General features: G+C 44.0%; 1 long non-coding RNA gene across 1 annotated transcript; it reads left to right on the top strand.

Annotated features, from left to right (window-relative positions):
• The first annotated feature begins 1958 nt into the window (after positions 1–1958).
• Positions 1959–3483, top strand: LOC142777148 (uncharacterized). Its single transcript, XR_012887947.1, has 2 exons — positions 1959–2767; positions 3328–3483. It is a non-coding gene; the product is annotated as an uncharacterized LOC142777148 (long non-coding RNA).
• Positions 3484–22122: the final 18639 nt, after the last annotated feature.

The following is a 22122-nucleotide window of genomic DNA, read 5'->3' as shown; positions in this document are numbered from 1 at the left end:
ACAATATGCACAAGGAACTTCACGGAGGCCATTGTGAGAAAACTGTTCGCGAGCACAATAGCATAATAGTTCAAAAACTCACGTCGCCCAATCGTCAAAAATACTGCAGCGAGAGAGCAGCTTTGAAAAAAAAAAAACAATGAGTGGCGTCACAGTGACGCGTCCTTATTGGTTGCCCGCATAGCGCCACGAACGGCGAAACAATATCCTAAAACAACGCATCACTTACAGAGCCAGCGTGACCACCCACATTGTAATAACGAGGAATGCAAATGCCGCCCCACAGATCTGTGCACAACTGAACAAATATTAGTTTATAATTTTTCCGTCCTGAGGCACTGCATGAAGGGCTCTCTTCCCCATGACCGAAAAGAACAGGAGAAATCTAGGTGATGGGGGAGAGCGAAAGAGGGATATGAACAGTAGGATTGGGTGCATCTGGCTGCCATTGATAAAAAAAAACATGAGGCACTGTCTAAAACGTCACATCAGGAAACAGCACATAAAAATAGGTGAACTACATAACTACTGAAGATATTCACAAAACAATCACGGAAAAATTAGCGATGCCTCGTTAACCTAGCAATGCGCCGAACCAACGTGCACCTTGAGTTGAACACAAGCTCTGATAGCAGATTTCCTGAATACGCCCCGCCCCTCCCGACTTACGGCACTCAACGAAAAATTGAGACAATCAACCATTTTGCCAGGTGTGAGATGCACAGCAAATTAAGCTTATAGTTAACTATGAATTATATAAAATAATGGCTTTTTGTAGAAAAAATCACATTGAGTTTTCAGTTTTGGTTATTTGTCTCCTCCTCACCTATCGCTCTTCAATCGATGTTGAGCGTTGATGGCTGAGGCAACAGGTTTCCGACACTTTTCGTTCCAAGTTTCCCGACCCACGTAATTTGACCATGTGGCGCTAACGAAACGGCCACGAGTGCGCTATAAGCTTAGTATGTAGATTGCTTTACATGACACGTATGTCAAGATTATCATGTTTGGACGTGTAATTTATCTCCGTTATCCATTCACGTCACGTAATACCAAATTTGGTATATGTGAAGCTAGTGAAACGGCCACGAGTGCATTATGAGCATAATATGTTGTCACGTACCTACATGACACACAGGACCCGCCACGGTGATCTCGTGGCTAAGGTACTCGGCTGCTAACCCGCAGGTCATGGGATCGAATCCCGGCTGTGGCGGTTGCATTTTCGGTAGAGGCAGAAATGCTGTAGGCCCGTGTGCTCAGATTTGGGTGCATGTTAAAAAAACCCAAGTGGTCAAAATTTTTGAAGCCCTCAACTACGGCGTCTCTCATAATCATATAATGGTTTTGGGACGTTAAACCCCGCATATCGGTCAATTATTACATAACACGCGTGTCATGATTATCATGTGTGCACCGATCATACACCTTCAGCGTTCATTGACGACACGTGACACCAAATTTGTTATCTGTGAAGCTAGCAAAACGACCGCGAGCGAACTATGAGCTTTGTATGTAGTCATATTTTACATCGCATGCGTGTCACGATTAACATGTCTGGACGTGTCACTTAGCTTTGTCGTCCGTTCGCGTCACGTAATACTAAACTTGGTATATGTGAAGCTAGCTAAATGACCGTGAGCGCATCATGAACGTGGAATGTAGTCATGCTCTTACATGACACGCATTTTATGTTAATCATGTTTGCACCAGTCATACACTTTCGTCATTCATGTACGTCCCATAATACCAAATTTGGTATATGGGAAGCTAGCGAAACGACCGCGAGTGCAACATGAGCGTGGCGTGTTGTCAAAGCACACAATATATGCATGTCATGGTTTTTACGTTAGGGTCTTTCACTTGTGTTTGCCATGCAGTCATGTCATACCATACCAGTTTTGCGATATGTCATGCGAACGAAACCACCGCAAGAGCAGCAAGACTATGAAATTGAAACCATGACATTCATGGCATACATGTCATAATTTTCATGTTAGAACTAGTCACTTATGCTCGTCATACAGTTATGTAGTGACATACCAATTTTTGGTATTGACACCATTATTGAAACAGCCAGGAAATCGTAAGCGGCTTAATAGATAGGTAGATAGATACGCTCAAAGTCGCCGTAGTTCGCTAAGAAATGCTTCGCATTTGTTACGTCATGCGCACCTGTTACTTTGAGTGCTCTTTCCTTTTTTTTTTGAGTAGGTTGTATTCACGTGATGTCTGCTTGGCGGGCGTGGCAGCAAAAAGTGCCCCAGCTGTGCTGGAAACCGCGTGGCCACGATTTTGAAGGCCACCATAGCGGCGGCCAGCGGCATACTGACAGTAAAGTCCGGTGATTCCAACAGGTGCACACAAGTTACTGCGGGCACGTTGCTCTTGTTTTACTTTATTAGGATTTAGAATGTACGAGACTTACTATTTGTGAAGCTGCTGCAGCAATGGGCGATGCATGCTAGACTCGCTTGAGCGTGTACGCCGAGAAATTGGACACCAATGCTAAACAGCAATACACGGACAAAGTGTCTCTCTACAATGTGTGTTGACCCACTCATAATGACAAGCGATGCCACATTTGACACCACAGTTGTTTCGAAGGTGACACTCTGAGGCATAAATGACTGTTTGATGCATATACGACCAGTTTTGTGACACACGAACAACTGAAAGCCAAGAAATTGTTGGGTGCTTGGCTAGTGAGTTTGTCCATGAACCTTCGCTGAAAAGTGACGGTGACTGCGTCACTGTGGGCGCAAAGGTAAGATAATCTGAAGTTATATTCCATCTGTAAGTGCTAAAATCAAGTTTACCCATAAATTTGATACTAGTGCGATGTTTTATGAATCTAATTGAAGCAACGGGTGTAACAGCGTTTGCGAACATGCACGTTAAAACATCATTGCATAGGGCAGATTAGACTGTGGTAAAGTGCACACGAGACTAAATTTTCGACGTGGTTGGCTCACCGTCAGCTTTGATCAATCAAATGAAAAGTATCAGGAACAATAAATTATTCACCAGAAAAAGGTTGCAAGCTATTTGCGCTTTGAAACTTGAGTGTACTGAGCCAGGTTACTTTAGAGAAAAAACAAAAGCGGGTGCCTCTCATTTAGGCTTGCAGTGTACCGTGCAAGTAATAATATGAATATAAGAACGTTGAGTACACCGCTGTGTTGTGCTTTTCACAGACGCCTCTGCCAGAGCATGGAAACTGAGTATATTTACTGTGTTCTTGTGATTTCTTTATTTTCATGTTTCGTTTGCATCTGATTACTCAGAACTGTCAGAATCCGAACTCAAATAAGATTCCACCCGCAGGTGAACCTCTCTCAGGCACTCATCTCACAGCCTTGTTAAAATCAACCTGGCGAAGACGGCTGAATCACTCGCCACGACGCTTCGCCGCAACCTGCATTATACGACTACATGACCACGAATAATTTTCGACAAAAAATAAAATTTAACCGGTTTTGAGTTTTTAGGCTCATCACCCTTCCATTGTGTGCATTGGATGCACACAAATACGGTACAATCAAACGGGATAACGCATGGTGGGCGTAAAAAAAAAACTGCTCAACATTATTATCACTCAAACGCACACACGTGTGTAGTACATGGCAATAGGCGTGGCAGCCGGAATCAGCGCCTTCTTCGCATAGCTGACATGCTGTGCGGATAGCCGAAACGTACGTTGCGGGAGGACATGGTTGCTCGGAGGTGCATACCACATATACGCCGCTTTTTCAGTGTGAGCGCGCACGCGCACTCCTGGACAAGTCACGGCATTTAGCTGCGATACCAGTGACGACCGAGTGCACCATGTTCAAATCAAACAAGGGCTGATTGATGGCCTCCTACGAGTGAAAATTTAGCTTCACCAGTCTTTTGTAGAGAGAAGAGAAAGCAATTTTTACTAACTTTGACAATTTATTGTGGATTCCAGACCGTGTGCTGCGTTATAGTATTTGGCTCTCGTGTTTTTGGGAGCCTCTACAACCGATCGGCAGCGTTTTCAGACAATGCTAAAAAAACTTTGCAGGGCCCCTTTAAAGAGACACTGAAGAGAAATGACAATTGACGTCAGAGTGAAAGCTCGATATGTGACAACATCTAAAACGACCGTATTATCAACAACACTACCCTACTTACCGAGAAATTAAGGTAAATGCACAAGAACACAAGACCCGCAGGTGGACATTTTCAAAATGATCCCGATGACATCAGAGGGACCGCCTACAATTATTCACTAGTAATCAATCTAACTGCACTAAATAAAGAACCTTCTGTGCATCAAGAGACGCAATAAAATGCTGCTTGTGAGTTTCTGTGTGATTAATGAAAAAAAAAACACAGGACGTTACAATGGGGAATGGCGAGAGTCTCAATCTAACAGACAATAATGCGAAGAAAAGTATAGGAGAGGTTATTAGACCAAATTGTATGGTAAATGTGAAGAAAGAAATGTGTGTGAAATGATAGCTTGCCGTGGGCAGGAACCAAACCTGCGACCTTCAAATAACGCGTTCGATGCTCTACCACTGAGCTACCACGGTGGCTATCTCCCCAGCCACTTTATTTGGTATATAAGTAAATTTAAACGTGAGAGTGTCAGTCAGCGCCATCTGTAGCCATGGCGGCGAGTGTGGCACACTCTTCTATGAGCCCGTGTGGCGTAACGTAGCAGGTGAACTTATTACGAACTCGCAGCTGACCAATAGTCCCTCGCATACAACCTAAGGCACCAAGTCTGCCAGTACGGGACCCTCGTTAATGAATAAGGGAAAGTAACGTATACTTAAGGACTCGTTTTTCCATGTTCTGAGAAAACACGGAAAAACGAGCCTGTTAGTATACACTTTTTTCCCTATATATATATATATATATATATATATATATATATATATATATATAGGGAAAAAAGTGTATACTAACAGGCTCGTTTTTCCGTGTTTTCTCAGAACATGGAAAAACGAGTCCTTAAGTATACGTTACTTTCCCTTATTCATTAACGAGGGTCCCGTACTGGCAGACTTGGTGCCTTAGGTTGTATGCGAGGGACTATTGGTCAGCTGCGAGTTCGTAATAAGTTCACCTGCTACGTTACGCCACACGGGCTCATAGAAGAGTGTGCCACACTCGCCGCCATGGCTACAGATGGCGCTGACTGACACTCTCACGTTTAAATTTACTTATATACCAGTCTTTTGAATTTCGGTTTTGATTATTATGCATTTTATATCTCCTGGGTCATGGCAGACTGTCCTCGCCTATTGTAAACTTTCTTGAATTTTTCTCTTATGCTGCTGCCTGCGGCATGTTTTCGCAAAGCTTTCGTGAATTTCATTTGTTGTGCCTAGATTTTCTTCTATAGAACTTCTACTTTTCAATGTACCTCTGTCATCACCCGCTCTATTACGGTGGGTATAACTTCTTGTATGCAAGATTTTAAGACTGAAATGAGAATTAAGCTACACTCTTCTATATTCGACCATTTTTGTCCTTTCGATCCAGCTGAAGTAGTATGGAAACTTGTATTTGCTGCGTTGGTTGTTTTCTAAATTCCTAATTTTCTGTATCAAGATCCTCTATTTGAGCTCCCATTAGCTCTAGCTCGTGTTCCAGGTGCTTGAGTTGTGTTGTGTAAAGTGAAGGGAGGGAGGCCATTGCTGCCCAGCTCACCTTGTTTTTGGCTTTCTTGTTCTGCATCATTTTGGCAGGATGCTGCTGCTGTTTTGTTGCCTGGCCCTGCTCTCGGTTACTTTCTCGAGAGGTGGAGCAGTCTCGGGAGCCAGACCTGGATCGGGACCTGGATAAGGATCTGCTGTGCAACCTCGATGATGTCACGTCTCGCGATGTAACATCCTCGTGGTCCGTGCTGACCCAGTGTCTTTTTAATATGGCATTGGTCTGCGGTGGGCTTCACCATTGTGATGGGTGTGACCTGCCTTTTTGCGGGACCCACTTGAGTTTCCTGGTGCACTTCGATGCCACTGTGGGATGAGCCCCTCTGCACAGGGCACACACTGGCTCACACGTGTGGCCTTGAGGATCTTAGTCGGCAGTTGCTGCATGTTATTGCTGTTGGTGATGGGCGAGCGTCTGTTCTATGCCCCTGAAGTTTACACACAGTTTACAATATTGTCGGGTAGATAAGGCACACATAGCTTCTCATCGCCATATCAGTATGCAAAGTGTGACACTATCAGTCCATTGAACGTTATCACTGCAGTTTCAGACTTGCCGAGCATCCTTTCTTGAACAATTGTAACATCTTGCGTGCACACTGGAAGAGTGTATAAGAGTTCGGCTTCCAGGGTTTTGTTCTTCTTCCCATGTCTAGGGCATCTTTGAGGGGTGGATATGTGAGTGTTCATTCTGTGTTTAGTGCCATTAAACTCCAGTGCTTTGTTCTTCAAGTTCATCTGCACCACTTCTTCGTGGGCGTACTTGCGATCTTTATGTTTGACCTGTTGCGAAGGTGAAGCAGAAATTTATCGCTCTTGCAGGTCTCTGGGTCGCCACTTGCGCGTTCTAATGCTCGCGCGACAACGTAGGTTTTAAGTTTTTTTTTTACAACTAGGCCTGGCTTGGGACGCATAGTGATGTTTAGGTAGTTTCTCGAGGAAGGCGCTTAGCGTGTTGTCAGCCGACCTCGTTCAGATGATCCGCCGCGTTTGGCTTGCTCTCCTGCAGTCGTTCTGGCGTTGCAGCTGTTGAATTCACCAATGCCAACGCTTCGAGCTCTGTTGTCATCGGAGGCTGCTCGTTTTTGTTTTCTCAAGTGATTTCACTCACGCAGTGATGATGAAAGCTGCCACTGGCCATTGGTGGCGTCTTTTCTAACTGAGCCTTTGATTGATATGTAGGATTTAACGTCCCAAAACCATTATATGATTATGCAAGACGCCGTAGTGGAGGGTTCCGGAAATTTCGACCACCTGGTTTCTTTAACGTGCATCTAAATCTGAGCACACGGGCCTGCAACATTTCCGCCTCCATCGGAAATGCAGCCGCCACAGCCGGAATTCAATCCCGCAATCTGCGGGTCAGCAGCTGAGTATTAGCCACTAGACCACCACGGCGGGCCTAGCTGAGTTCTTCTCGTCATCTACATCGCTGGTCGATGTCATGTGTGTCCCCTCTTCACGCGCGAGGAAGTCTTCTTCAGTGTTGCCAGTAGATGTCCCTTAAATTTCAATGTCTTAGTCAGCTGTGTTCATGTTCATGACCCACCACAAGCCCGGGCTTGTGCTGGGTCGTTGTCTGTTGGTATGTCGGTAATAGAGGTGCCACGCTTGGGCAGGAAGCTGGCTGCCGGGATTCCGCACTAAGCGGAACCGCCGGTTTATTCAGCGTGGCGAGTCGGCATGCTCGGGCGTACCTCTTATATTAGTAGAAGAAGCCGGGCTCGCTTGTCCAGAAAATTGGTGTCAGCGTGGTCCTGATGTCCACGTACACAAAACGTTGTTTGTCTAGAGGAGAAAAAAGTGGCTCTGTTCAGCTGCTATTTTCGCACAGTGTTCAATTTTTTATCCTTTCTTGGACTAATATGCCGACATCAATTTATTCCTCGGTGTGCCAACAAGACGTCTGTGAAAGACTCCGAGGGCTTGGTGCATTAGAGGTACGAGGTTACTCTATGAAAAACTGGGCTATCACGCGACCACTACGGTGGTTAGTAGACAATGCCACGAGCCTTATTTTCGTCCAAGTGTGTCAACTCTGATTAGTTATACTACAGAACACAACGAAAAGCCGTAAGGTTTACAAGTGTGATAACATATCATAAAGCCGGTACGTTTGTTGATTCACAACTGGAAAATGGCTCCAACGAACTCAGAAGCAACGAATGACGATGAAACATAAAGTAAGAAGCTCCACTTAGAAGAGAATTTGTTCGACGATGAAATGTCAACTCATTACCTAAGTGATGAAGAAGACATCCGCGAAGATGGACCATTTACGTAGGTTACCTATAATAAAAGGTGAGCAGACGGCATTCCAGTCGTTTTTCGTGCAATGGTAGAACGTGCTAGTTTTCGGAAAGTGAAACCCAATCAAGTGTCAGCTAAAGTAGTTTCCGTTGCAAAAAAAAGTGCAGTCATTATGAATGACCAGAGATGGAAGTGTTGCTTTCTTAGCTTCAGCAAAGTGTCTTCTGATGCTTTCGAATGTAGGCGGCCTGGAAGTTAAGCATTTCAACCGAGAGTCATGCACGCTAAACGTTGGGAAGCATGTACCTCTGCAGGAATCAGGCGAACTTCAAGAGTACCTGAGAGAACTAGGAGTTGTATCGGCCCGGCGGCAATTAAAATATTATCGCCAAGAAGATGGAGCCGTAACGTCGCGTCCTCTTAACACAGTGATTCTGACTTTCCGAGACAACCGGCCGATACCAGGCAGAATCTACTTAAGATTCACCAGTCACCCAGTGGAAGAATATCTTGGTTCAGCACTTTGGTGCTATATCTGCCAGCGATTCTCACAGATGGTAACAAGTTGCCGTAACACACGCCGGTGCAAGATCTGCTCCGAAGAACATTGCCATAAGAAGTGCAAGCAAGTTCTTCATGCTAAATGTGCGAACTGTGCAGGTAATCACGCTGCCTCCTATTGGGGATGCCCGCAAAGTAAAGATTCTGCGAAAATGCGCTGGCGTGAGCTTATTCATGGAAGAAAGCTACGCCTCAATGAACGCTCTGCAAACCTTGAGATTGTTCATCCTGTACGTGATCTACCTCAGCGCTCACCGGAACAACAACAGCCGTGAAACACACCAAGAGAGCCACCAAAAGCACACTCGAGTGACCACTCAAGAGAAGTATATTCTAATACCCAAATCTATGCGTCAAAGCTGCGAACGCCCACGCGACTTCAGCCATAAAGTAGCAGAGCTGACAGCGACAGGGTTCGCCCAATCTACAACATCAAATCATCACGCCATCCTTACAAGGCCTCAGAAACAGAACCACTTAATGGTGACCATGCCTCTGCATCAGTCATGCATTTAATTCTGCCAATGATTCTCGCAACACTTGAAGCAATCCTGTCTGCTCTACCGGAAGCAAACATCCTACCAGAAGTAAAAGCCCTGCTGTCTCTGGAAGCCCTATTGTGTCAAAAATGTGGGCCAGACCTGCGACAAGTAACATATAATTAAGCGCTGTAAAAATGTCTCAATACTCTAGTGGAATGCCTGTAGTCTTCGAAGGAAGTGTGCTGACTTCCGTAGACTTCTTTTAAAATATAAAGTTCCAGTACCTTAAATTCGAGAGGCCAGACTGAATGACGATTCCCGCCTCTCTAGTTACATTACATATAAATCATCTCGTCCAAGTGGTCGTATAAGAGTGCATCTGTGCATCAGAAAGGACCAGGACTGGGAAGAGATACCCGAAGAAGTATTTCGGAATACAGATATCGAAATACACGGTTTGAAAGCCTAAAATACAGATACTGAGATACATTTATTATTGAAGTAACGGGATATTTCAGAAATACTTTTGCAAAAAGACAAAAAAAGTATTCCGGAATACAGAGAAAACAATGCAGATACCGATATATTTTTCTTTGTGTCGGGGACAGTCATACTCAATACAGGCATTTGTTATATGCAGCACATTATTTAAAATGCACAGCACACTGGAACTCGCAATTGAATTTATTCACCATTTTATCACTGTACTCAGAGTGTCATTAAGGCATTACGAAGGAGGTGTACGCTGCACATAATTGTTAATAACGACATAATTGCCTATATCAGCTGCAATAAAAAATTATGCTGTATGAGAGCAAAAGTCACGCATTTACACCGAACTCGAGATACTTGGCGGCAACAGTATTAGATATGCCAGAAGAAGCATAGTGAAAGGGAAGCGCTTTAATCATAAACAAACCAATTTAGAAAAGGTATGCTTTTATTACCCGCAGTCAGCATGTGTCTGGTACTAAAAAAAGAAAGTTAGGTTCCAAAATTCCTTGCTGCCGCTGTAATGGCAGAGCTTACTTCAACGACCCTCAACTTAGTATACTAGTGGTTCGGGCTAGTTGCTAAAGTGGCCTAGCGTGAATCAGGAGGGGACCACATAAGCAATTAGGATGAGTGCTTACTTCAAATTGAAGGTTTGGTGGTTCCTTGAAACATAGAAAAAGCACAAAAACGAACTAAGAAAACGAGGAATGAGAGAGAAAACGCAGAAAGACCTCCTTACAATCGTCGTGTGACTACGCCGGCGTCTTCCAGAAATGCTTTGCAGAAAGAAGTATCGTTGATGGCACACGCCACCACTCACCAAATTCTTTGGGTGGTTTGTGGCATCCGTTTCGCCTTCAGCATAAATGTAGAAATGGTAGGTGCATATCTCGCTGTGGACTGCCAAGGTCACAGCAGAAAAAAAAAATTCCCATTGTAAACACGTCTTCACTCATTTCCGAAAAAAGAAGTGACGAGATACTTATGTTCTGGATAGTATCGCGATACGGGCGATACACTGTAAAAATATTTCACTACTGAGATACAAATACATTTTTGAAAAAGTGCTTCAATACGTCAATACAGATATTTAAAAGTATCTCAGAAATACGATCGTGATATTTCTGTATCGCGATACTGTCTAAATCTGGAAAGGACCTACCTTCTTACCAAGTTCACTCAAGTGAGCGGGACTCTTCGGTTTTCGTCGTTTGTAAAGTATGATTTGGTGAGCAGTGCATAACAGTGAATAATCTTCACCTACAACCTTAAAGCCCTATTTTGTTGGAAGAGCTACCAAATATCTTGAATATTTCCGAATCATATACATTCATATGTTCAGACTTTAATGCGCACAAGATAATCTGGGGTAGTGATTGAAGTGATGCACACGAGAACGCTGCTGAGTGTGCCGCAGACAAATGCATTTTGACAATTTTGAATGACGGCTCCAGAACTTCTCTCCGCGGGTATAAGTACTCGAGTTTCATAGATGTTACCCTGTGTTCCCAAGATCTAGTGAATGGTGTTAGATGGTGGAAATACATGAAATTGACCGTTTTCCCGTCCTTATAGATCACCTCTACTTCCGAAATGACATCAGGCGCTACAGCGAACTGATGAGCTGAAAAGTATTTCCGTACCGCCTAACATACCGAATTAGTGAACTTACGCTAGTTGAAAGCTTCACACTGAATTCTCGCTGGATAATGCAAACAAATGTAAAAAAATTAGAGGACCCTAAAACTTCGCCTGTAGGAGTTGAACGAGATAGTGACATACGACATGCTGCTCATAGTGCTTACTTTAAACACTTAGCGCATGAAACCTTTTCAAATGAGCTATGCACGCACTACGTGGCCTTGAGAGAATAGCAGCGTGTGGGCCTTCTGTAGTGGGTTACCGGCTATCAACCATGCAGTCATTCGGATAATCGCATATTCGGACGCCCGTTGGCAATGGACGCTTGTCAACAAATTAATACTGCAATATACTATGTTGCAATGGGAGGCATATACACTAAACGCTTGTGTTTATGAAACATGAAAGCAACTTTCATTGCATTTCCATGCAGAGGATGTTCTTTTCACTGTTTTTCCAAGCAGATGCATGGTCATATAGTAGACGATCTGCTTGCCACAGAAACGACTTGGGTTCGATCCCCACTTGGACCCTAACAACTTCGGTTAAGTTCCCACTCTGCTCCAGTGGTTTTTGTCACTTATCCTGTTTGCACCGTTCTCGATTTTTTGGTCACGCATATTATGATAATTTTTCGCGCACAGCCAACGACGCCGAGGCCGAAATGTCTGCGAAACGAGCTGTTTAACGCTATCGCGTTAGCAATTCTCAATTCCAACTGCATTGCTGCAGTTGATGGAGAGTATGAATATCTAAAAGCCATCAGAGGACGTTCCGAAAGAGCACATTGACACAGCGGAAGTTTATAAGCATACAAAATGTAGAGAAAATCTACAGTGTAATGGGCAGACGACTAGAAAGTTTAGGTAAACGGTGCTGGCATGAATTTTGGGGCACGCTTTCTCCCAACATACCTGATACGAGAATTCGGCTTGCATTTCTGGCCTTTAGGTGCGTATAATCACCGAGCTTCCCATTTCGTGCTCTTGCTGTAGCCTTGAACAAAGAGGAAGTTGTGGTCGGAGAAGTTTTGTCAACTTAGTGGTAGGCCCAGTTCATCACACTGTGCTTTATTGGATAATTTTCTTGCGTTAGCCAGCCAGAAAATATTGCTTGTTATTAGGCTCAGCATCCTCAACTAGACCCTGTATTTACGTTAAATGAGCAGCAATGTGCTAGATCATCATGTCATCAAAAATCACCTTTGGACTGGACGGCATTACGTACATTATGCTAAGGAATATTGGGGCTAGCTGTTCTCTTAGATATTTACAACAATATATGGACACAAGAAATCGTACCCGAGTCTTGGAAGTTCGCTAGAAGCATTCTGACTTCAGACCGGCTAAGACTTCCCTGAGCCTTGAATCCTACCGTGCAATTAATCTGACAAGTTGTTTATATAAGGTAATAAAAAATGATTGATGCACAACTTCAGTATTAGTGCAACAGAACTGGTGTATTGTCCACATAATTAAGAGGTTTTAGAAAACAGAGATGTACAATAAATGCAATACTGGACATAGTAATGTATGTGGAGCATGAACGCATTTGTGGTAGTTTACGATAATTTGTGGTAGTTTATATCAAAAGAGCATTTGGCACAGTCAGTAACACTTATTGGCATGGAACTCGGACTGTCCGAGAGGTCTTTGCAGAGGGTCTCTGAATTTTTATCAGGTCACAAAATGTTCATTCAGACGAGTGAAGGAAAGAGTGCTGAGCACGATGTCAGGCTGGCAGTGCCACAGAGAAGCGTACTCCTTTTTCTTTTCATCTGTGTTACGACTGAATAGCAAAAAGACTGCCTCTTCGGTTGAAATACTCTTGGTATACATAGGATGTGTGCTTTTGGTCATCTGCGATGGACTTTCAGTTAATTCAAATGGCATTGCAAGAGGGCGCAAGTAATAATAACTTTTTAAAAGAAACAGGAATGGTACTGTCGCACGCAAAGAGAACTGTACGGCCCTTCACCGATAGGAAGTTAAGACATTTCAATCTCAATTTAGAAGGAGAACCACTAATGACTGTGACAGAGCACCAATTTCTCGGAGTAATACTTTATCGTCAGTTATTATGGGTACCTCGCGTAGAGAAACCAAAAACGAGGTGTGTATGCTAGTGAATATACTTCACAGATTTGCTGGTACATCAAGGGACGGATCTGTATCATCTATGCTAGCTGTCCACAATGCTTTATTACGACTAAAAGCTGCGTATTCTGCAGCAGTCATACACGGCCTTTCCCCCACTTCAAGAGAGCAACTTCAAAGAATATTAACTAGGGGACTTCGCGCCTGGCTATGTGTTCCACGAGTGACTTCAGCAGCCTTGTAATAGCAGAGACTCAACAACCATCCGCACTAGTAATGAGAACCATCAAAACATGTCGCCATTTTTTTGCTTACAGAAGCAACACAAAGACCATCAATTGGCTTTAGAGATTTTACGGGGGGATAAAAGCAAGGCTAGTGATGAAATACAGAAAAATGTTACCAAAGAGTGAATTTTCAAGCTCTGAAGTTTTCTATCCTCCGTGGCTTACTGAAGTTTACTATCCTCGGTGTGTTCATGGAACTGAGCCTACAACCACCTCTTCCCCATGGCCCTGAATTGATGATTTATATGTGGGGTTTAACGTCCCAAAACAACCTCATGATTATGAGAGACGTCGTAGTGGAGGGCTCCAGAAATTTTGACCACCTGTGGTTCTTTAACGTGCACCCAAATATGAGCACACGGACCTACATTTCCGCCTCCATCGGAAATGCAACCGCCACAGCCGGGATTCAATTCCGCGACCTGCGGGTCAGCAGCCGAGTACCTTAGCCACTAGGCCACTGCGGCGGGGCCCATGGCCCTGGAAGCGAACCTGAAAGGACCTGACGAATGAGCGCGTCTGACATCCGAGCCACGTGGAAGCAGCTCGTCTTTCCGGCACATTGTCTGGTGGTGGGGGTGCTGTTACGTCTGGGAGCCGAAACCGAACGTCATTACCTTTGCAGAGGCAATCTGTGTCAAGGTGAGCGAGTGAGCCCGCCTGACGCCGTCAGCTCAACAACGCTAACCCGGCAGCGCCGGTGTGTCTTATGCAACGCACGGCGAGCTCCATCAACCCACGGGCCCGATAGCACCCCGATGATGCAATCGGCGCCATTCAGTCGGCGAGTCTTACGCGATGCGTGGCAACACCCCTCGTTAGTGGGTGCAACTCAGCGATGGTTCCTGACTTGAGGATTCTGACACCACGACCAGCGGCGCTTCTGATCGGACGTTGTCGATGTAAGGGCCGCCCGCGACCTGCGAAAAAACCATGCGGCGCGTTGCCAGGCAGCTGACCTATGCGTCAGAAAGAAAACGACAGCGTTAGAGCGTCCTAATACATCTGGGCTCTTCGAGCTCCTGAGCTGTCGTCCCAAGTACCGAGTATGTAACGCCTCTATTCATATGCTGTACATAAACATTACCTTAACTCATCATTGTCCCATCCGATCGTCTATCAGGTCTGCGCAGAAGCAGCCATTTGCTGAGAAATGCGCTATGGAACAACCTTGGCGGCCCATGACCTAGACGCAACAGTGTCGGCGGTGGTGCGAGTCATGACACCACCAGCAACCATTCTTTGGTCACCACCACAGAAGGAGAGATCGAGGCACCCTCCTGTTCAACCACCATACGAGTAGTATTCTGGTATGCCATGACCTTCGTCACGTGAAGAGTTGTCACAGCGTCCACAGCTTCGTAGAAAAGGCACTTGGCGCACTGTCAGCAAGCGTTAACTCTGTTTCCACTGCGGAGGTGCGGGCCACATAGCCCATTACTGTTGGCACCACGCTGATCCGTTCCGCTCTCTCAGGCCATGGTTTGACAGCCGAGATGCCGACGACTACGTATCATGCCGCGACGACGTCGGTTCTCATAGACCTCTGGTTTGTTGACCCCCTTGAACGGCCGCCGAACCAATGATGACAAGAGCATACCTGATTACCAGCCGGGCTTCCGACATTGACCATGCTCTCCGTCTCCTGCCCAGTCACTTTCCTTGCAGCACCGCACTTTTGCCGACACCAGAGGAGCAAGTTCATCCAGTCCACGCCCGGAAAACTGACTGAATACGGGGATCTCAAGAAGTAAAGTTGCCGGGTGTCAAGACAACGAAAAAAAGCCCCAATTACTCCCACTTCAGGACGCTGTAAATTCGACAAAGCATAGTACCGACGAAACTGTGACCCCAGACGTTACCGTTCTCGTGAACGGAGAGCAACTCAGAGCCTTATTGGACACCGGGGCCGACTTTTCTATTATTAGTGAAGACCTTGCCATACGCCTCAAGAAAGTTAAGCTAGCGTGGACGGGCCCACATCTAAGGAGGGCCGGTGGCCAATTACTGATGCCTGTCGGAATGTGCACAGCGAGGCTTGACGTCGGCGGCTATACTTTCCTGGCGACTTTCGTCATTCTCGCTTCATGCTGTAAAAATCTGATTATTTGAATAGATTTCTTGAGAGGACATGGCGCCGTCATCAACTTCGCGGACAGTGTCATTAGGTTCCACAATAGACCTGCTTTAGACGATTGTTCTGGGTCGAGACATAATCTGTTATGTCTAACGAATGATGATGTGGTTGTCCCGCCACAATTGTGCGCGCTGGTTTCGGTGGTAGGGTATGAGCCATTTAACGGCATGGTCTATTGCCGACCAATTAATCTCGCTGATTTCAGCCATGATATTTCAGGTGCACGAGGTCTTGTATCTGTCACGTCGGGACGCACAAACTTGCTGCTCACCAACTTCAGTGCTGAGTGCCGACACTTCCCGAAGAGTACAGCCATCGCTTACTTTGACAGTACTGTAGAAATTCAAGGAAATTTATCGCTAATAGACGGAGCCCCTAAGGAATAAATAATACCTAATCTTGACGTTAGTAGAATGTTGTCAAGGGACGAGCAAACTAGATTTCTTGAACTGCTAGCTGAATTCAAGGACAGCTTTTCATCGACATAAGAGGTCGTTCAAACGCCGCTAACAAAGCATCGAATATTTACCAACGACGTCACAATGCATATACACCAGAATACTTGGCTCTAAAAGAAAAGGAAATGATACAGCAATAAGTCACTGAAATGCAAGAAAATAATTTGATTCAGCCATCACAGAGCCCGTGGGCATCGCCTGTAGTACTAGCCTGAAAAAAGGATGGTACCGTGCGTTTTTATGTGGACTACAGGAAGCTGAATCAGGTGACTAAAAAAGATATGTATCTGCTGCCACGTATCGATGACTCCCTCGGTAGGCTTCGAAACGCTCGCTACTTTTCTTCAATGGACCTCAGAAGCGGATATTGGCAAAATGAGATAGACCCAAGAGATCGGGGAAAAACCGCTTTTGTGTCGCCGAATAGCTTATATGAATTGAAAGTTCTGCCCTTAGTCTGTGCTCCGGGGCTACGTTGAAAGGCTCATGGACACTGTGGAGGAAGGCCTGCTTATTTTATTTAGACGACGTCATAACGTTTTCTGCAGCTTTTGGCGAGAATTTCAAAAGGCTAGAAGTTGTTTTACGAGCCAGACGCTCCGCAGGCCTCACATTGAAGCTAGAAAAATGTCACTTCTGTTTTGAAGAACTTCTGTTTCTTGGTCATGTCATCAGCTACACCGGCGTTCGGCTCCGTCCCGAAAAACTTGCGGCCATGGCACAGTTCCCGGTACCGTCCGATAAGAAAAATGTCAGGCGATTTCTGGGCCTCGGCGCCTGCTATCACAAGTTTATCACTGACTTCGCATGGAGTGCGTCACTATTAACTCACCTCACTAGAGACGACGCTACCTTTGAGTGGAACGACCAACAGCAATCAGCGTATAATTACATCCACCACTGTCACAATGCAACACGAACAAACAACGACACCAACTTGCGGTAGTGAAAGAGCGTGCTTAAGATCATATTCTTGTTCTCAGGATCAGCTTGCTTGCTTGTTCCTTTCTTTTGTGGCTCTCACCCACTAAGGGGGATTGGCCAAGAAGCCGGTGGTTAATGCAAGTCAATACCTCTGGATTTTCTAGATTAAGGGAATATGATTACTGTGTTTTGACTGTGAAATTAATTTGGCGCAATGTCAAAAAAAAAGAAAAAAAGGGAGGAGAAATAATAGAATTTGTTGAATATCTGAGGTGGAATCGTTATATGAAATTCTCCTGAAAGTTGAATCATCGCAGTGTATCAGCTAAATAATAAGTGGTAGTGTGGCTAGTAAAATTTGAGAGCAGATTGCTGGCTCAGCAAGGTAATCTTCTTGTGTTATATATTATGAATTCGCAGAGAGCCCCGCAGATGTTCCTGTCGCTGTGTCCCAATGAAGTGGCCCCAAAAGACAAAATATTGGGAGTATTAAGTGATATTCCTTATTTTCTTAATAAAATTTTGAAGCAGTTTTTTCTTTGATTTTTGAATCGGTGTCATGTGATAAGAAAATGGTCGATATGTTCAGGTTCGTTACAGCTTGAGCACAGAGGGGATGGCACCAGACCAGACCTGTTTAAGTAGAAATTAAGAGGTGGTACACGGCAACGTAATTTTGTTACCAAGACTTCCAATTTACGCGTGGGACACCATTTATTATTCCATGTGAAGTGCAGGTGCGAGAAATCTGGATTCGGTATCATGATTTTTGATGAGTCTTCAAGAAGGGAAAGTTTTCTAAACCTCGCTGCTGTTACATAAGCTGTAGGAGGCATGATTGGCACAATCGGAAGATCAAGAGATGTTCGCGCAAGTGTGTCAGCCATCTCGTTTATAAATATACTACGATGGCCTGGCACCCATATCATTCACACTAGACGAATGTTTGCTGGGATTAATGATTTAAAAGTCTCTAGTACTGCTGATGTCGATGACGATGATAAGAATGAACACACGGAATACGAGTCAGAGACTATCACAGCTGTCGAATGAGTCGTAGGAAGTTTACGAATAGCTAGTATAACGGCCATTAATTCCGCTTCAAATATTGGTGTATAATCTGGGAGGCGTAATTAAAATGACCAGAATAATGAGAGAGAAAAAATACCCACACCTGCCTACTCGCCACTCATAGATGCATCCGTTGCAATTACTATATTAGAACCTAATTGAGACAGGTGTTGTTCTAATAAACCAATCAAATATTTAGAGGGCAAGTGTTTAGCGTTCATGGGGAAGATATCGTCAAATTTTATTTGCACTTCAGATGGTGTGATCTCGAATATATTGACATTTAAAGCATCTAGAAGTGTTTGAACAAATAGCACTTGGGGTTCATATACACGGGACCAATGCTCATCGAAAAAGACACCAGACTCGACAAAGAATACAAATTGTCGCCTTCTTAAAGTGGATTCAGAAAATTTTAAATAGGTGTTTACTGTTAAAATACGAAATCTGCAAGCAAGAGTGGGTATCCGAGCTTCTTCATACAAAACATTGTTAGCTGTGAATTTTGGCACACCTAAACAACTACGTAGGGCTTCCCGCTCTAAGAGAATGAGGGGGTTTATTTTGTATGCTGGTCCACCAGAGAATAGTACACATCCGAATTCAAGAATCGGACGAACGTACATGCGATAAATTATGATCAGCGTATCTCTGCGAAGACCGGAACGGAGGCGGCCAAGCCTACCTATCATTCCAACAGCGCGTGTAGCCTTAATTTTATATAATCAATGTGGTCACGCCAGCTCAGTTTTTGATCGTACAGTACACCCAGATATTTAATACAATTTACCTCGGGTATTATTTCTTGATGGTACTGAAGAGAAATAGCACCTGGTGCGTCCAACGGAAAAACTATTATAGCACTTTTAGTTACGTTCAGGTTCATATGAATTTTCTGAAACCAGGTTTCCAATGTTGCCAAATAACGCTGTAAAGTCGAATGTAGTGAATAAATATCGTTGTCAGATGCAAAGAACGTGATATCATCTGCATATACATATACTTGTACCTTATCACTCTGTGGTATTGAACTTAACAAAATGTTAAATAGCACAGGCGATAGAACAGAGCCTTGAGGAACACCTCTCGTATGGCTATACTTCGGCGTGGAAACACCTCGTTGGAAGCAATAAAATTTTCTGTCTTTTAAAAATTCGTATATCCAATTTGTTATGTACTGTGAGAACGTAAGCTCTTCTAGGACATTGATAAGAATAGGATGTTCAACACTGTCATATGCCTTGGCTAAATCAAGGGTTACTAGAGCCGCATATTGTCGTCTGTGCCGAGCAAGCTTTATACGAGCCTCTAAATCAACATGCGCCCACCATATAGAGTAACCTGGTCTAAATCCAATCTGGCACGCACAGTATCGCATTATCTGTTACGAACTTCGTAACTCTAGTGTAAAGTATTCTTTCTATTAACTTAACTACGTGTGATGTTAAAGCGATTGGCCTAATGTTATCTATCTGCATTCCTAGTCCCTATATTTTAAGAAGCGGTATTATTTTTGCAAGTCTCCAGTCAGGAGGTATCCAACTATTTTCAAGTGAATAGTTGGCAACGTTAAGGAGGTCTTCAGGGGAGATGTCGAATAATATTTTTAACATTTCTGAAGTGACGCCATCTGGTCCAGGACCTGTGTTTGGCAGAATACGAACGACATGCGCAAGTTCATCCCTACTTACTTCAATAAAATCATTTCCGAATGACGGTTTTGCACACTTTCTTTTGATTTGTGATGTAAATCTCTTCTCCAATCTTATTGCAATTTCCGTTAATGTATCTTCCAAATCAGTTGGAGAAAAAATAACTGAGTCAATATTTACGTGTGCTGTTATAGCTTTACGATTACGGAGAAATCTTAATAGAGCTTTCTTGTTGCCACTCTTGGATAAGTAGCTGTACCGTTTTTCTTCATAATCGTCTTTCGCTAATGAAACTGTTCTCCTAAAGGTAGCTTTAGCAAATAAATAATTTCTCCAATTAGTCGGACATTGGTTGGTGAGGAGTTTTTTCCATGCAGCATTGCGGCGTCTATAATCTCTGGCGCAATCCGCATTCCACCAGGCAGATATGAATTTTCCCTTTGTTGAAGATATAGTGAACTGTGATTTTTTAATTGTACACTTTAGGGTGGAACAAAGGCTCATAGCTTTCATATTTGCTTTCATATTGGGCAAGGAAGAAAGCGTTGACTGTAAGTTCTTTTTAAATTTAGAGTAGTTTACAAAACTCTGCACCTGGCGATCTACCGTCACTAAAGGAATGCTGATTTCAAATACCAGGGGGCAGTGATCACTACTTGTAGCAGTATCAAGAACAGTCCAAGACGATATTGTCACACTTGAGCTAGCAAATGTCAAATCTAAGACGGACCTCGAATTACATCGAACGAATGTCGGAACTCTGGAGTTCCAACAAATAAGGTTATTCCGATTAGTCTAGTCCCACAACCGTTTTCCTGATGAATCAGTGCGGAATCCCCTTGAAACCTGATGGGAATTGAAGTCTCCCGCAAATAGTATACTGTTTCTGCAAAAACTCACAGTCACGTCAAGGGCTCTTTCATCTTGTATTCCAGCCGGAAAGTAGTTGTTGGCTATAGATAGTGGCGCGCATCCAGGAAAGTGAATATCCAGAACCAATACTTCATAATCGTGTGATATTTGTTGGTAAACTAAGTGTGCTTTATGGCAAATTTTGGATGAAATGAAAAACATTAATCCTCCACCACGTGAGTCTCGGTCCAATCGAAAGCACTGATAGTTTTTTAGATACAAGTTTTGATCAGCAGACAGCCAAGTTTCTTGTAAAATTATGGCGTCTGGAGATTGTTGAGAAATTAGGCTTAATAAGTCTGTAAATGCAGAGAGAATTGAACGGCAGTTCCACTGAAGTACTCTTAGGTACCCTATGATGATAAGCAAGCAGTAGCAACTGCTTGATCTAAGATACTATCTTTTAAGAAGTCCGCTTTAGTCCTAGGTTCCTTCACACTCTTTTTTGTTTTTGGATGAGAAGAATTATTAAGTTTGCTAGTGGGTGATCTGGTGCGTTTCAAAAGGCGAGCATCCATATCTACATCCCGTGTAATTATTGATTCTGAATCAGATATACTTTCCTGCTCAGTTGTGTTAGGACTGGAAAGCATTTCCTCATTATCGATAGAGACATCTGACTGATGTTCGGCAGGTTTATTAGTTGAGGCACTAAGAGGTTGGATACGCTTAGTTATTCGATCAGATGCGCCCGACATCTGTGAATCTATAATATTATTGAGTGAGTCGGACAGATTGAGTAAAATTTTTCTAATACTTTTTCTACGGCCTTTTCTACCATATCAGAAATGGACTGAGAAAGTGATGCATCCATAGAAAGAGGTGGACCAGCTGCTATACCGGCATAACCCTGACTCCTGCTTTGAATTTCTGCAATTGCTTCTCTACGAGAGCATCGTCTCCTTTCAATGATTTCAATCACCTGAAGTTCCTTTGATCTTGCAGGGCAGTTAGGATTGTCTGCAGCGTGATTTGCCGTGCACAAACAGCATGTCTTATTGATTGATTGACACTCAGCAGTACTATGACCAGCCCCGTATATGGACCCGCATATGCGGCATCGAGTCTCCGATCGACAAGCTTTAGTACTGTGCCCAAAGCGCCAACATTTAGCACATTGCAGCGGACGGGGAGCCAAAGCTTCGACCTTATAGATAAGCGACCATGCCTTGATCTCCGAAGGGCGATCTGTTCCAGCGAATGTGGCAATTACAGTTTCAGTGGGAACTTTCTGTTGGTTTTCCTGTTTGGTACAGCGGTAAACAGAAATAACACCTGCTGGGGAAATGATGTCCAAGACTTCTGCTGGGCTTAGACTTGCGTCTACCCCCCGAACCAATCTTTTCCAGCAAGCTAGATGAGGTGGGATAAAAGAGCTCACCGGATGTGATGCAAAAGTAGTGCACTTCAAAAGGTCTTGGATGCAAGCCTTGTCTGGTGAGCAGCATAGTATCCCCCCACGT

The sequence above is a fragment of the Rhipicephalus microplus genome, chromosome X (genome assembly GCF_043290135.1).
Source record: "Rhipicephalus microplus isolate Deutch F79 chromosome X, USDA_Rmic, whole genome shotgun sequence".
NCBI lineage: Eukaryota > Metazoa > Arthropoda > Arachnida > Ixodida > Ixodidae > Rhipicephalus > Rhipicephalus microplus.
The sequence above is the reverse complement of the archived record's forward strand: the minus strand, read 5'-3'. Positions and strand labels throughout refer to the sequence as shown.